The sequence below is a fragment of the Cyprinus carpio genome, chromosome B9, assembly GCF_018340385.1.
Source record: "Cyprinus carpio isolate SPL01 chromosome B9, ASM1834038v1, whole genome shotgun sequence".
NCBI lineage: Eukaryota > Metazoa > Chordata > Actinopteri > Cypriniformes > Cyprinidae > Cyprinus > Cyprinus carpio.
Window position 1 is genome coordinate 571517 of NC_056605.1, and position 16351 is coordinate 587867.

The window sequence follows — 16351 nt, forward strand, 5'->3', positions numbered from 1 at the left end:
GAGTGTGGGTGTGTGTCAAGTCATCTTTATGTATATAGCGCTTTAAACAAAAAGATTGCGTCAAAGCAACTGAACAACATTAATTAGGAAAACAGTGTGTCAATAATGCAAAATGACAGTTAAAATCACATCATAAATAAATTCAGTGATGTCATCATGCATCTCATTTCAGTTTAAATAGTATCTGTGCAATAATTTGCAATCAAGTCAACGATATCGCTGTTAATGAAGTGTCCCTAACTAAGCAAGCCAGAGGCGACAGCGGCAAGAAACTAAAACTCCATCAATGACAGAATGGAGAAAAAAAAAACCTTGGGAGAAAACAGGCTCAGTTGGGGGGCCAGTTCTCCTCTGGCCAGACGAAACCAGCAGTTCAATTCCAGGCTGCAGCAAAGTCAGATTGTGCAGAAGAATCATCTGTTTCCTGTGGTCTTGTCCCGGTGGTCGTCTGAGACAAGGTCTTTACAGGGGATCTGTCTCTGGGGCTCTAGTCCTGGTCTCCGCTGTCTTTCAGGGCTGTAGAGGTCCTTTCTAGGTGCTGATCCACCATCTGGGCTGGATACATACTGGATCCGGGTGACTGCAGTGACCCTCTGACTTGGATACAGACTGGATCTGGTGGCTACGGTGACCTCGGAATAAGAGAGAAAGGGACTAATGAGCGTAGATGCCATTCTTCTAACGATGTAGCAAGTACATCGGATGTTATGGGAAGTGTTCCCGGTTCCAGTTTACCTAATTAATGCAGCCTAAAAATCCTTTAACGGATTTGGATATTAGAAGTGTATTAGTATGTTATGTGTAAGCCAGGTGTGAGTATGTCTGTGTAAATAGGCAACAGAATCAGTAGCACGGGTGGTGTGTCGGTCTCATTCTTCTAGGACAGGTAACCTCTCCCCAAACAGCTGATCCATTGAAACATTTGTTTGTATTTTTGATATTTCAGGTGGCAGCCACTATCTCCCTCTGGCTGATCTAGGGTGTCTAATCTGTATCATCTCATTATTCTGAGAAACATTTATTGAATTATTTGTTAATAAATATTGTGTTTTTATTGAAATCACGTCTCTGTCATTACTTTAGTATCTGTGTGTGAGAGCCCTCTTGTCTAAATCAAGGTGTTGGAGGTTTACCTAAGGTACATCTTGGTGTGAAAGGCCCCAGGTGGCGTAGTCGAGCACCCTACAGACAATACCTTTTGTAACTTTACTCCCGTAGGTCACATAAGCATTACATACATCGCTCTTCAAGGCGTAGTTTTCTATGCTCAACATCTAAACATCTCGCTTATCCGAGATTTCTGCACAAACCTCATAGACTGCTGTTTAGACCTACAAGGGTTAATTTTAATAACTTATCAGCACTCAGGCGTGTGGAGGTTGCATCGGATTCATCTTCTCCCCCGCATCTGCTGAAATCAGCACTGTTTAACATGTGCTCTGTCAACAACAAAGTTGTTATTTTATCTGACATTATTTCAGAACAAAACCTGGACCTTGTCTGTTTAACTGAAACATGGCACAAAGAATCTGATGGTCTTCTTTTTAATGAACTAACTCCTGCTGGCTATGGATTATTTGATCTCCCGCATTCTTCTGGTAGAGGTGGGGGTATCATTGTGTTGCACAATCAACAGTTCAACATGTGTCCCGTGGCTGTCCCCAAATCTGACTCATTTGAATGTCTTGTTTTGAGTGTTGTTGCGCCCCTCTCTACTGCAGTGGCTATGGTCTACAGGCCTCCTAAGACAAATATAGACTTTTTATCTGACTTTCAGATATGTTGTCTCTTCTCTGCCTCAGATTTGAGAGAATTCTTCTACTGGGGGATTTCAACATCCATATGAATATAAAAGACTCCGCAATAATCCATATTGGAGTGCTTTGAATTAAACCAACACGTGGACTGTCCTACGCATGACAAAGGGCACACTTTAGACCTTGTGATTTCCAATGGTTCATTTGTGTCTCAGTTGTCAACCTCAGATTTAGGTCTATCTGATCACCGGGCTGTCTTTTTTAACATGGAATTACCTGACATGAACACTACCGCTTCTCGCATCATTAATTATCGCAAGTGGAGATCTATTGAGCCCACTGATTTTTCAGATTATATTGACTGTTTTTTAAATTGTGATTCTCTATCTGATGATCTGGATGATAACGTTTCTGTGCTGAATTCTGTTCTCTTGTCTGGCCTGGACACGCTGGCTCCTTTGAAATCACGATCTGTTTCTTTTGCACACTCCGCTCCTTGGTACAATGATGATCTGCGTGGTATGAAGGCTTTGTGTCGGAAAATGGAGCGTAGATGGCACACATCAGGTTTAACTGTTCATCACCAGGCCCGGAAAGACAGCTTACTTGAATATAAGGCTGAAATTGTGTCAGCTAGATGTTTATTTTTTCTCAGATAATTGTCAACAATCAGAGAAACCCTAAACAACTGTTTCACTCAATTAACAAGCTGCTTAAAAATCACAGCCTCTCTAATATTTCTGCTTCAACTCACCTTTGTAATATGTTTTTGGAGTTTTTTAACACAAAATTGATAATATACGTAACCACATTGTTACCACTCATACTTCTGCTGCCTCCTCCTGAAATATTTCTGCTTTTTCTGGTATTTATCTCTCTAACTTTGCTATTCATGACTCCCAGTCTCTCTGTAATATGGTTTCAAAACTGAAAGCCTCAACTTCCAGGGTTGATCCGATACCATCTTGTCTGTTTAAATCATGTTTTGATTCCCTTTCTTCTGTTGTTTTGAGAATTATCAATAACTCTCTGTGCACCGGTGTTGTGCCAGCAGTACTTAAAATTACTGCTGTCACCGCTGTACCAAAAACTAACAACATGGACTTTGATAATCTGAATAATTTTCGTCCCATCTCTAATCTTCCATTCCTTGCCAAAATTTTAGAACAAAAAGTGGCTTGTCAATTGCTTTATCTTTCCTCTAATGATCTTTTTGAGCCACTTCTGTCTGGATTCCGTAAACTCCAAAGCAATGAAACAGCGTTAGTTAAGGTCACTATTGACTTGTTAATGGCTTCTGATTCTGGCCGTCTGTCTATACTGATTCTTCTTGATCTATGCTGCTTTTGACACTATAGATCACTCTATTATAATCACCCGTTTAAAGATTATCTTTGGAGTTTCTGATTCTGCATTAAAGTGGTTTAAGTCCAACCTCTCTGATCGCAAGCAGTTTGTTGTGATGGGTGGTTGCAGGTCTGAGGTCAGTGTGGTGCACTCTGGTGTTCCCCAGGGATCAGTTTTGGGCCCTTTACTTTTTAGTATTTACATTTTTCCATTTGGCCAACTTTTAAGAACACTTGGTCTTAACTTTCACTTTTATGCAGATGACACTCAGATCTACATACATTCAAAACCTGATATCAATATGCCCGTGTTTCTTCTTTCTCAATGCTTAACTGAGATTAAAAAATGGATGTCTGAAAATTTTCTGTCTAAACAGTGACAAGACTGAAGTGATGCTTATTGGTTCACCTCAACAGTTGCGTAAAGTAGAGTCCATAACCTTAAGTGTGGATGGCTCTGCTTTACAATTCCAAACTAAACTAAAAAATCTGGGGGTGATATTTGATGCCAACTTAACATTTGATCCGCATGTTCGTAACACAGTCAAAGCATCTTTTTTTCATCTCAGAAACTTTCTCTGTGGCTGAAAAATTAATCAAAACTTTTGTTATTTCATGTATTGATTATTGTAATGCTTTGCTGGCTGGCGTTTCCAAAGCTACGCTAAGTAAATTACAGTTGGTACAAAATTCAGCTGCTAGAATTCTAACTTTTTTTTTCACTCACTTTTTTCACTTCACTTTTTTTGTCACACCTATCCTGGAAAAATTGCACTGTCTTCCTGTTAGATTCAAGAGTCAAGATTTTATTTGTCACGTACAAGTTATATGACATACAACAAGCAGTGAAATGTAGGTCTGGCATACTCTTTTTAGACTGTGCAAAAAAAAAAAAAAAAAAGAGAAAAGAGAAAATTAAATACAAATAATGAAATATCCGAAAAAATAAGGAGAATAAATAAAAATAAATAATAAGAAGAATTAAATACAAATAATGATATGTGAAAAATATAATAATAATAATAATAATAATAATAATAATAATAATAATAATAAATCAAATAAAAAGATAATTTAATACAAATAATGAAATATACACAATATATTAAACTACTACACAGATGCTGTGTAGCGATGCTACAAGAACTGCTATACAGATGATGTGCAGAGATGTAAACAATGTGCAGATGAGTTGCATAGTTAGGTGTCATAAAAAAGTGCAGTGTGCAGAGAGTTATTGGGTAACCCTACACTACCAGAGTCTCTAAAGTGTAGTGTGTTTAATGTCCATGGTTTAGTAGTCTGATAGCATGAGGGAAGAAGCTTCTTCTGAGCCTCTCTGTTTTTGCCATCAGACTGCGGAAGCATCTGCCTGACTGAAGCAGATGAAACAGTGGATTTCCAGGGTGGGTGGGGTCTTTAAGGGTCTTTACAGCCCTAGATTTACATCTCCTGGTGTGGATGTCTTGAAGAGAGGGGAGAGATGTTCTGGAGATGGGCTCAGCGGAGTGCACTACTCTTTGCAGGGCTATACATTCCTGGGCTGAGCTGTTTCCATACCATGATGAGATGCACTGAGTCAATATACTTTCTATAGCCCCGATATAGAAAGTTTTCAGGATTCTAGGGGAAACCTTGAATTTTCTCAGAAGTCTCAGATGGTACAGTAGTTGTCTGGCTTTTTTAACTTGAGCTTGAATGTGGTTAGTTTAAGTCAGGTCCTCGGAAATGTGTACACCAAGGTATTTGAAGCTGCTAGTTTTCATATTGATTTTAAAATTCTCATGCTCACTTATATGGCCTTGAATAATTTGGCCCCTCAATATTTGTGTGAGCTTTTAAACCCCTACACTCCTACACGTGCTCTACGCTCTTCTGAAGCTGGTCTTTTAACTGTCCAAACAACACGGCTAAAATCTATGGGTGATCGTTAGCATACCACTCATTAATCATTTATGAACGTATAGTCATGTTTTGTAAATTATTTGTTCATCATTAACTAATAACTTATAAGTGACTTATAACTGAATTAATAAAACATTACTAAAATGTTAACTTATCACTTATTGATCATTTATGAATGTAAAAGTGTGAAAGTGAAAGTGACGTGACATTCAGCCAAGTATGGTGACCCATACTCAGAATTCGTGCTCTGCATTTAACCCATCCGAAGTGCACACACACAGAGCAGTGAACACACACACACTGTAAACACACCCGGAGCAGTGGGCAGCCATTTTTATGCTGCGGCGCCCGGGGAGCAGTCACCTAAGTCATGGTATTGAAGGTGAAGAGAACTGTACATGCACATATTTAATGTATAGTCATGTTTTGTAAATGATTAGTTCATCATTAACTAATAATATATAAATTACTTATAACTGAACATTATTATAAAGTGTTACCCAAATAACAAATAAAAGCATGCAAAATATTTATTTAGAGAGATTACATCTGTTAGGGGAGGAGCCACTCAAATATTTGCAGCACCCAATTCTCTAAAACTTTTGCCAGCAGTTCAGTTTTACCTATTGTTCATAATTGAAGAGCACAAATAGATATTATAACTGGTAAATCTGATAGAAGATAGACAAATTCATCCAAATAAAATAAACAGATAAATAGATATATACATTTTAAAAATACAAATGTATCAAAAATAAAAAGAAATTTGGCCACTATATGCGGTATAAATGCAGTTTAGACACACTTTCTCTGTTTAAATCTACATTAAAAACACACCTCTTTGGCCAAGCATTCAAATAATGCATCTCATAATTTTGGACTGCAGTTATATCTGATCAAATGCGCATTATTATTCTTTAGCTTGGGTTAAACTAATTAATTTTACTTGGCTGGAACAGCAGCTACGCTAATTATGTCTCTAATTCTTTATCCATAACACCTGAGAATAAAACAAGCTTCAGTCCTTATACATAACACCATACAAAACATGATGCCAGCCCCTCAGAGGACCTCAGATGATGCTAACCCAGAGACAACATACAGAACTACCACATTTTGCTATAAGTTTGATTGCATAATTGCTGTTAATAGTGTTAATCGTCTTAAATGATTTTTCAAAACATTTCTGCCGTATGCACATAAACCGACAGTCATCACTGATAAGCTACTACTAAATATTGTAGAAACTTAATTTTCTGTAAAGTTGCTTTGCAATGATTTGTATTGTAAAAAGCGCTATACAAATAAACTTGAATTGAATTGAACTGAATATATCACTTGTCTGCTGGGCATTACAGCCTACTTTTAAAAGTCTCTTACTTTTAAATGCATCTAATTCTAAACCCCCCTGGAGCCAAGCCTGCTCTTCTGGTTTGGCCAGTTTACAATGCACACAAACGACCCCCTCTCATTAACAATTGTGAGGTAAATTCTTGTGATTTCAAGGGTTGTGAAACCTAAGTCGTAGGGGGTTGGGGGGCCCAAAGTAGCACCGAAATGAAAACTATGAGGGCCGAAGGCCGAACACGTTTTTTATGGTTTTCCCCATGTATTTTGCAATTATTATTATTATTTTTTTACTATTGCATAAATTAAATTCACCAGTTTTGCTTTTTATTGTGTTGTCTTGCTTTTCAAAGAAAACATCAGTTACACAACAACAATTTAAATATATTTACTTAACACTGAACATTTTTTAACCTTCTAGCAGACATTATACCAAGAAAGCACATTTTAACTTAATATTAATAAGTTAATAGTAATATATAATGAATCAGGCATGTATTTTGCTGAGCAGAAGATAACATTTGAAAATATTTCAGATCCCACAGATACAAATCTACTACAGATTTGAACACTATGTGATAGTTATAATGAAAGTATTAATATAGCTGTTGTAATTATTATTATCATTATTATTGTCTTACTTTCTAATTTTATTTTACAGAACAACAGTAAAATTACAATACTAATATTATGTTGATGGAGCCTTTTCGTTTTTATAAATGATTCTCATTAAGATCTTGGGAAGACGTTTGTTGCAGGTATCACATTGTCATATCCATGTCTTGTAAAAATTCATAAAAATATTACTGAGCAACTGATGAGTAGCACTGTTCAAGCGCAGATATTCCTTGCGCTTTGGTGATTTCAGTCATCATACAGTAACCAGCATCAACCACCTCTTCATGAGATGCAGCACTAAGCACTGTTTCTCGCTGTCTTTCTCGGACAATTTTAAATGCTCCACACTGCTGATGTGTTCACTTCTATTTGCGTGCACGCCTCTATTTGATCGCATTGCATCATTGTTTGGTAGAATTTATTCTGTCTTTTCCCTTATTCGGCCACACCATAGACTGTATAAAAACATGGACATAGTGTCCGTGACGTCACCCATCCTGAAGAGCGGTTTTGAAGCTCAAAGTGTGCAGAGCGGGCCATCGCCATCTTGGCAGCACGTCAACGCGCGACTCTCCTGGATAATCGAAAATGGGCAAAAAGGCGGGAGCTGGTTGCTGAAGCCGCGCCCATCTAGCGCGGCGACATTGTCAGCAGCTGCAATCCACCTGTCACTCACGTGGCCACGCCCTTAATTATGCAGAACTTTAAGGCTTAATATAATTTAAACGGATGAGTTATAAAAAAATTCACCCCCTCACAGTTGTCATGAAGGGCAAAATTAATAAAATAGACAAATATCATTTTTTGCACCAGGCTGTAAACATGTTTTTTCTGCTGTAAAGTTGGGCATTTTAACATGGGGAGTCTATGGGACTGACTCTCTTCTGCATCCAGCCTCAAGCGGCCAGTCGATGAATTACAGTTTTAGTCACTTCCTTATTGGCTTCACGAGAGAGAGAGCGCGAGGTTGCCGCTCGGGCCAAACACAGAAAGCATTTTGGTTGCCGAACATTCGGCATCCCTAGCCCAAACATTCAGACGAGACACAGGACCGATCTAAAGTATCCAGATAGAAATGTGTTACCCATTCTCAATGGGAAAGTGCCCACGCAACATTGCTCAAAAAAGCCCCACCACATATCATCATAAAAACAGTAGGCCAGCATCCAAAATGGCATACTTCCCTACTATATAGTATGCAAAAAGCAGTAGGCGAGCGAATGAGTATGTTTGAATCCTCCGTGTTCATAAAAGAGTAGACGAGAAATCCCCGGATGTCCTTCTGCTTCAGCCCAGATTCTGGAGTGTTCATCGATGGACACTTTTCAATCCCAGGATGCCACGTGAGAGGATACGTCATCATCGAACGTGCAGGAGAGCAGTGATGAGGGTGTTTACAAATGTGAGTATTATAAACCAAACACGGTTCCCGTGTGTTAAAATCGTATTTGTTGAGCTATTGTAGAGTAAACTGTTGATTTGTTAAGGTGTAAAGACGCCAGCCAGTAATTTTACAGTATATTTGTAATTTTTTTTTTTTGTAAAAACATGTTTTATTATGTATAGCGAACAGCGGAGCTCCAGTAAGCACATGTACATCTACAAAGTGGATTTACACAAACCATATACATCTTAAAGACGATTAAATGTCTATTTAATATGAGACAGGAAAATGTTCTAAGAGAACTGCAGATGAGCACATCACAACATGAACAGACATCTGAGTGAGAGATGTGTGTGTGCTATTATGAAGAATTCACTGTCAGCACTGCTTTAGATGAATGTAAGTAATGTTAATAAACAAATCTGCATAGAGAAACTAAACATAAGCTATCTATTTCATTTGTTCATTAGTACTACTGATAAATTAAGGAACATTCATGTGTAACCGCACTGGGTAGTACATTAACGTTAGCTCAAACAATATATAGGGAATTTTAATAATTAATCAAGAATTTGATTAATATATATCTCAGATGACAGTTACATTTAATTTTATTGATTATGAAAAATAGCTCAATTGCCAATACTAATCACAGGGCACTGTAATTTACTCATTAATATGTCAATATTACATTCTTCATATCAATTATGTGATATCTTTTACTGGGAATTAATGCAAATCGAACAGTGGTTTGTCCAGCAAACGGCCGTAAGATAAACTTATCAACTTCAATAAAGTTATCACTTCTTATAATTCCAGGAAAAATAGTTTCTGGCCATGAAACCATTCTCCCATCCTTATAAACTTTAGGTTACTGAAAAGTAACAAATAAGCTTTGTAGCTAAGATCAAACATTTCATTGACTTCATGATGTGAGCATTTTAGACAGAAGCAATCATGAATATATATTGGCTTTTAATAATTGAACTAATAATACATCAAACTACGATTCACACATAGTAAATATGCGTATAACAATACAAACAGTAAAAACAAATACAAGACAAAAACGGATAACAAATGAGAGAGAGGGAGAGTGAAAGGGTGAGTGAGAGAAGGTGAGAGAGAAAGAGGCGAGATGAATGATCGCCCAGTATGGCAAAATCACATATAGTAACCTTTTGAAAGACAACAAGGAATCAGATCACCTTGAAAAAGGGAATAGACAACCTTAAGCAGCTTTTAAATTTCTATAGGAAATAATACTTGCATGTGGGTCTTTTTGTGCCTGCTAAAGACGAGCGTGCGTGTGTCGGGAGCTGTTTTGGAGCTGGGCGTGTTCTATTGTGTCTTCCGGGGCGAGCAGACTCGCGCGAAGTTTCAAAGGTTCAACGAACGTGGAGTTACCAAAGAAATGATTCAGAGTTCATCTCCCTCGTGTAGGGAGAGGCAAATATGAGAATAAAACTTAGTAAAGAAAAGAAAAGAAAAACGGAGATGAAAGCTCCCTAAGGAGCCATCGAGACAGACGTTCTCTCAGACAAAGTGCGGACGAAGTGCAACGAGAACTCTCCGTGTCAGTCTCTTATGGAGCAACTGGGTTCACGCCTCTGTTCGCGCGAACAACCAATGAACGTCCACGATCTGAAGCAGGAAAAAGTTCCTTTGTCTCTGGGGAGACACCCACTCGAGTTATGGTGTTGTCAGAATTCAGCAGTTATATTCCAGCAAGATGGTAATTCCAGAATAATACATTTTACTGTAATTTCCTATGTATGAGTGGTTCAGTCACAGCAAGACGGTTAAACAGATACCAAGAATGACAGGTAAAGGTAGGAGAAACATAAAGTTGCAGAATTCTGCATATGCAGAATTACACACATTTAAAGTTTGATTAACACACGATAAAATTGCAGATACTCCAATTTGATATGGAAGACATCTAAGCACAAAAAGGAAATACAGTCAATACATTTAGAATACATGTACTTTCCTTTTTCCTTACAAGAATTCCTAGCGAGCTGGGCTTTTTCTGTTTCTCCCAGTTGGGTAATAAAGTTTTATGATCTGGTCAGGAATTTAAACCCAGCCATGCTGGCACCAGGCCGGTCATTCAGCTTGCAGAGAGTTTGATCTACCTGCATGAGTTCAGGGGCTAAAAGCTTTGGGTTTTAGCCAAGGAATGTGCATTGTTTTAGATTCAATGAGCCATGATTCATTAATTTAGAACCAATGAATGAATGAACTGCTCATACGCTACACGTGTTAGATATAAAGTGAGTGAACACAACATGTAAATGCAGTATATCACAGATAAATCACAGAGGAGACTGACTCTTGTCTGGATGTTACAGAGATACATGAGACACGTGTGTTTATCTGCTGAAGAGAGACTGATGAAGGAATGCTCCCATCAAAGACTCTCAGTGAGTACACTACAGACATCAAAAAACATCTTCTAAATCTTAACTTGTAGTTTATTTTAATTATTTGAGTTATTACAGCACTTTTCTGATTCTTGATTGCTGTACATTGATGCAGATCTTTTGTGGTGGAGCAGGTGACGGCAACATTTGTGAAAAACCTGAAACCAAAATATAAAGTAATTTTGTTACTTCTAATACAGAAATCAAATGACACTGTGCTGTTAAAATGACTGCTTTTGTTTTGTGTTTGTGCATCTTTGCAGGATCTAAAATGTTCACAGACTGCTGTGTGCAGTGAGGATGGAGAAGACCACAGCAGCATCCTGGAAATGGTCCAGTGTCATGGATTACTCTTACTGCCTCATCAGGACCGGATGTTTCTGTGGTCTCTTCATCCTCAGTGACCCCAGAGCAGCGAGAGCATCTAGAGAAAGACCAAAAGACATTGAGGATGTGAGTTTGGTCAAGTTTGTTCTGCTGGTTCTGTTCATACAACATCAGTCAATAAAACCCGAGTTTCAGAAGCTTCAAAAGCATCATCAAATAATGTCATGAAGAATCTGAAAGTCAGGCTCCATTGACTGATACTGTATGAACACAAACCAGCACAAGAAACTTGACCAAAATCACCTTTTTTTTTCAGAAACACACACACACAAGGATTGAACAGAATGGAGGCAAGTAAATAATGACTGAATTTATGTTTAGATGAACTAACCCTTTAAAGCACCAAATAGAAACTGTATGAAATATATGCATGCATTAATATTATAGTAGTACTTTTATTGGGCGTTTATTGAGCGTTTGTGCCCAAGACACAAAAAAAGTATTTACAAAAATCACATTTACATGTATTAATTTGTCAGACACTTTTATCTGAAGTGACTTACAGTGCTCTTATTACAGGGACCCCGATCCCTCTGGAGCCACCTGAAGTAAAGAGGCTTGCTGAACACACACTGCAGAGATTGATCCAGAAACCTTCTGCTGACCAGTCCAGTTCACTACACCACAGAAGTAATGAAGATTTATCAAAAAATAGCATGCGATTGTAAAATTATGAAATTAAATTTAGCAATAAATAGAATGCTGACTGTTACGCCCCCCAGCTCTGATGGTTGTTCCTATACATGTATTTGAACGCAGTGTCTCTTCCCTTTCTCTTAATTACAGATGATCCACACCTGCGCGGAGCCTGCTTGCGCTATAAAGAGTTTCCGAAACCACACCTGAGCACGCACACAGAGAGCCAGAGAACAGAGCCGATGCACTGCCGTGCTGTCTAACTTTATAATGATTGCTGTCGACCCGGGTGTAGAAAATGTTCCGCCTTTTGTAGTTGTTTTTTTGTGTTACCCTATCTATCATTTGTGAACCTTTCTACCCCTACCTTTGACACGAGCTGATCTGTGTGCGTCTCTCCTTGATGTTAAGGGTGGTGTCTGTCCGCCTGTTACATTAGTGGAGGCTCGTCCGGGATTAATAATTTGATTAAGTTGGACTTTAGTGTTTAGTGTGAATTGCGGAACTTTTGAAGGATACAACATTTTGGTGAGTTTTCTGGTAGGCATCTATGGTTGTCTGTGCTTTTGTTTAGTTGACTGTTTATTTTGGATATCTCAGGAGGGGGCACATGAGTGGCCTCGAGCTGAGTAAGCCACTGAAGATTGCGTAGGTATTTAGGATTTTTTTTTTTTTGGTTTTGTGTATAGTTAGTTAGAGAAGTTGGACAACATTTTTGCTTATCAGAATACCTTTTAGTTTAGTTGTATAGCTTGTGATATATTGTGGCATATCGCCTATTTAGTTGAGCGCTGGTACTTTGGTTGTACTACCGGATTGGTTAAATTTATGGGTGGACATTAAAATTTGTGGTCGTTTGTAGCCTACACTGTGCTTTTCGTTTGACCACTTTATATATTCGCTACTTTGTATCTTGATCGCAGTTAAACATTTTTCTTATAATTTTTTTTATATTTCTTATAATTCTTATATATATATATATATATATATATATATATATATATATATATATATATATATATAATATTTATATATATAAAATTTTTCTTATAATTTTTTTTATATTTCTTATAATTCTTATAATTTTTTTTTCTCCGTGATCTTGGTGCGTTTTAAGCATCTTTTTGCATTTAAAATGGCAACAGAGGAAGCATTCGTTAAAGAACCGTCTACTGAGTTATTTTTTAAATTTTCGAAAGAGCAGTTGCTAAATTTGGCTGCAACTTATGAGGTTGAGATCACTTCTGCTGACAAACGCACCAAAGATACAATCAGGGATGTTTTACAAGCTGCTTTGATTGATAAGGGCATTCAGCCTGTAGAGAAACAATCTCCCATGTCTACAGATGTATTACAGCTGCAGGTTCGGTTGAGGGAGTTAAGCATCAGAGAGAAGGAAATCGAGTATGACCGTGAGTGCGTGCAAGCACAGGTCCTTGAGCATGAACTTGAACAAAAGAAAGTTAGAAATCGAGGCCCAGAGGGAAGGTGTTGCTCCTTCTGATCCTAATTCATTTGATGTCACTCGACACATCCGTCTTGTGCCACCTTTTGTGGAAAGAGATGTAGAAAAATATTTTCCACACTGAGCATGTCGCTACCAATTTAAACTGGCCGAGAACGGCGACGGCATTCCTCCTGCAATGCGTGTTAGTGGGAAAGGCACATTTACTCATCACTAACAGAAGAGCAGAGTGGTGCCTATGATGTTGTGAAAGAGTCAGTTCTGAGGTGCTATCAGCTGATCCCTGAAGCATACCAACAGAAGTTTAGGAACTTAAAAAAAACGGAGCGTCAAACTTTTGTTGAATTTGGTTGAGATAAAGCAGCCCTCTTTGATCGTTGGTGCTCGTCACTAGGGTTGATAGTCAGGAGAAATTGCGTGAACTAATTCTTTTAGAAGAATTTAAGAACTGTCTGCTAACCGCAGTGGCCACCTATCTAGCTGAGCAGAAGGCTGAGTCAATTTCTGAAGCTGCTATCCTTGCTGACGAATACATTCTAATGCATAACATTACCAGAGAACGTTTTTGCTTGAGAGTTAATCCCCTACGACCTCTGATGTAGACAGGAAACAGAGTGCAATAAAACAAGATGACAGACACTGTTTTTATTGTAAAAAGCCCGGGCATATCATTGCAGACTGCTTAATATAAAAAAAAAAAAACAGTCCACGAAACCAATGGGTCTCGTTAGTTCTTCTTTGAAGAAAGTATCACCTATCCTTCATACAGGATTAAAATCAGAGAAAACCCAGTCCATGTACGATCCGTTTCTGCCTGGTGAGGAAGCTGTTCCCATTCGTCAGAAAGGGATCGTACATGGACTGGGTTTTCTCTGATTTTAATCCTGTATGAGTGTCACGTTCCTCCTTGGCTGGTGAGGAAGCTGTTGCTGTGCGCATCTTGTGGTGACGTGGTTATTGGCGTTCAAGACTTTTTGCCGATCCCCAGTGTCACGTTCCTCCTTGGCAATGATCTAGCCGGTGGAAACGTGTGGAGTTGGGGTGATGTCCCACCAGAGGTTGTGTCAGTGCAGCTCAGTCAAGGGTGCCCCTATGAGTGCGCACAAAAATTCCCAGAGGTTTTTCCCACTAGTGTCGTCACTAGGTCGCAGACTCGAAGGTTGAGGGATGCATTACCTCCCAAGGATGTCGACCTAAGTGACAGTTTTGTTGCTCACCCTGCAGAGTGTGAGAGGCTATTCGAACCACCCTCCACTCCATGCCGCAGTAGTCCTGTACCTGTGGTTAATGGTGAGAAAGGGAAAAATCTAAAGAACCAGATGTTTTGTTGTCCTTAGAGAAACTTATTAATGCTCAACAAAAAGACCCCACTCTTGTTTCATGTTTTAATGCAGTTCAATCTGTTTCAGACCGTGCCAGTGAGAGACCCGCCTATTTCTTCAGAGACGGCTTACTTATGCGGACATGGAGACCTCAGAAAAGTAATGAGTGGAATGACATTGAGCAAATCGTTATGCCGGCTGAAAATAGATGTGCTATTCTGAGTATCACACATGATAGTGTTTCTGGTCATTTAGGTGTGACTAAAACATTCAACCGCATTCTTGGTCATTTTTTTCGGCCTGGGCTGAAGCGTGATGTGCAGCGGTATTGTAAAACGTGCCATGTCTGCCAGGTTAGTGGTAAACCAAACCAGATAATTCCACCTGCACCATTGTACCCCATACCTGCCGTGAGTGAGCCTTTTGAGAAGATAATCATTGACTGTGTCGGTCCTCTTCCACGGTCGAAAAGTGGATATCAGTATCTATTAACAGTTATGTGTACTGCTACTCGCTTCCCGGAGGCAGTGCCTCTGAGAAAAATCACTGCTAAAATCTTGACCAGGGCTCTATTAAAATTCTTTGCTTTTGTGGGGCTACCGAAAGTCGTTCAAACTGACCAAGGAATTTTACTTTGCGTGTCTTCTCCCAGGTCATAAAGTCGCTCCAAATTAAGCACCGCATTTCTAACGCGTACCTTCCGGAGAGTCAAGGTGCTCTCGAGCGTTACCATCAGATGCTAAAATCGATGCTGCGTGCATATTGTTTGAGGATGCGATTCCTTGGATGCTTATGGCCTCTAGAGAAGTCGTACAAGAGTCAATTGGTTTCAGCCCTGCGGAGCTAGTGTTTGTTCACAATGTTCGCATGCCTTTGAGCATCCTTAAAGATCAGTGGATGAGCAAGCCTACTTCTCGTAGCCCGCACCCACCTACACAGAGCGCGTGAACTCGCTAGAGAAAATTTAGAAAAGACCCAAACTAGCATGAAAACTTGGTATGATCAAAAAGCAAGAGCCCGTTCGTTTAAACCTGGAGACCAAGTGTTGATTCTCTTACCCGTGCCCAGTTCTGTATTCCAGGCACGATTCAGTGGACCATATACTGTTGAAAAGAAAATATCTGATTTGAATTATGTAATTGTAACCCCAGACAAGCGAAGACATTCTCACGTCTGTCATGTAAATATGCTCAAACCATATTATATGCGTAAAGATGTTAAGACTCACTTGTGTAGCCTTAACGTACATGGTCTTGTTGAATCCTCTGTGTTGCCTTCTTCACTCATAGATGATGATGACGCGGAGACTCCTCCGTCGAGATGCGTGATTGAAGGTCGACTTAAAAACTCTGCTATGCTGTCGGTTATGGCAAATCGTTTACCGCATTTAACTCTCTCTCAAACCGCTGTGATCGATGATTTTCCTGAGTTATTCGGAGATGTTCTGACTGTGACAACAGTTCTGGAACATGATATAGATGATGGTGATAAAGACCTGATTAAACAACACCCATATAGAGTAAATCCAGAAAAGCGAACTATCCTGCAACAAGAGGTTGAGTACATGATAAAGAATAATATTGCTGAACCTAGCTCTAGCCCTTGGAGCTCCCCGTGCCTTTTAGTTGGAAAACCTGATGGCACTTACAGGTTTTGTACTGACTACAGGCGTGTTAATGCCATCACTCTACCAGACTGCTATCCATTACAGCGGATGGATGACTGTGTGGACCGTGTTGGCTCGGCGACCTTTGTCAC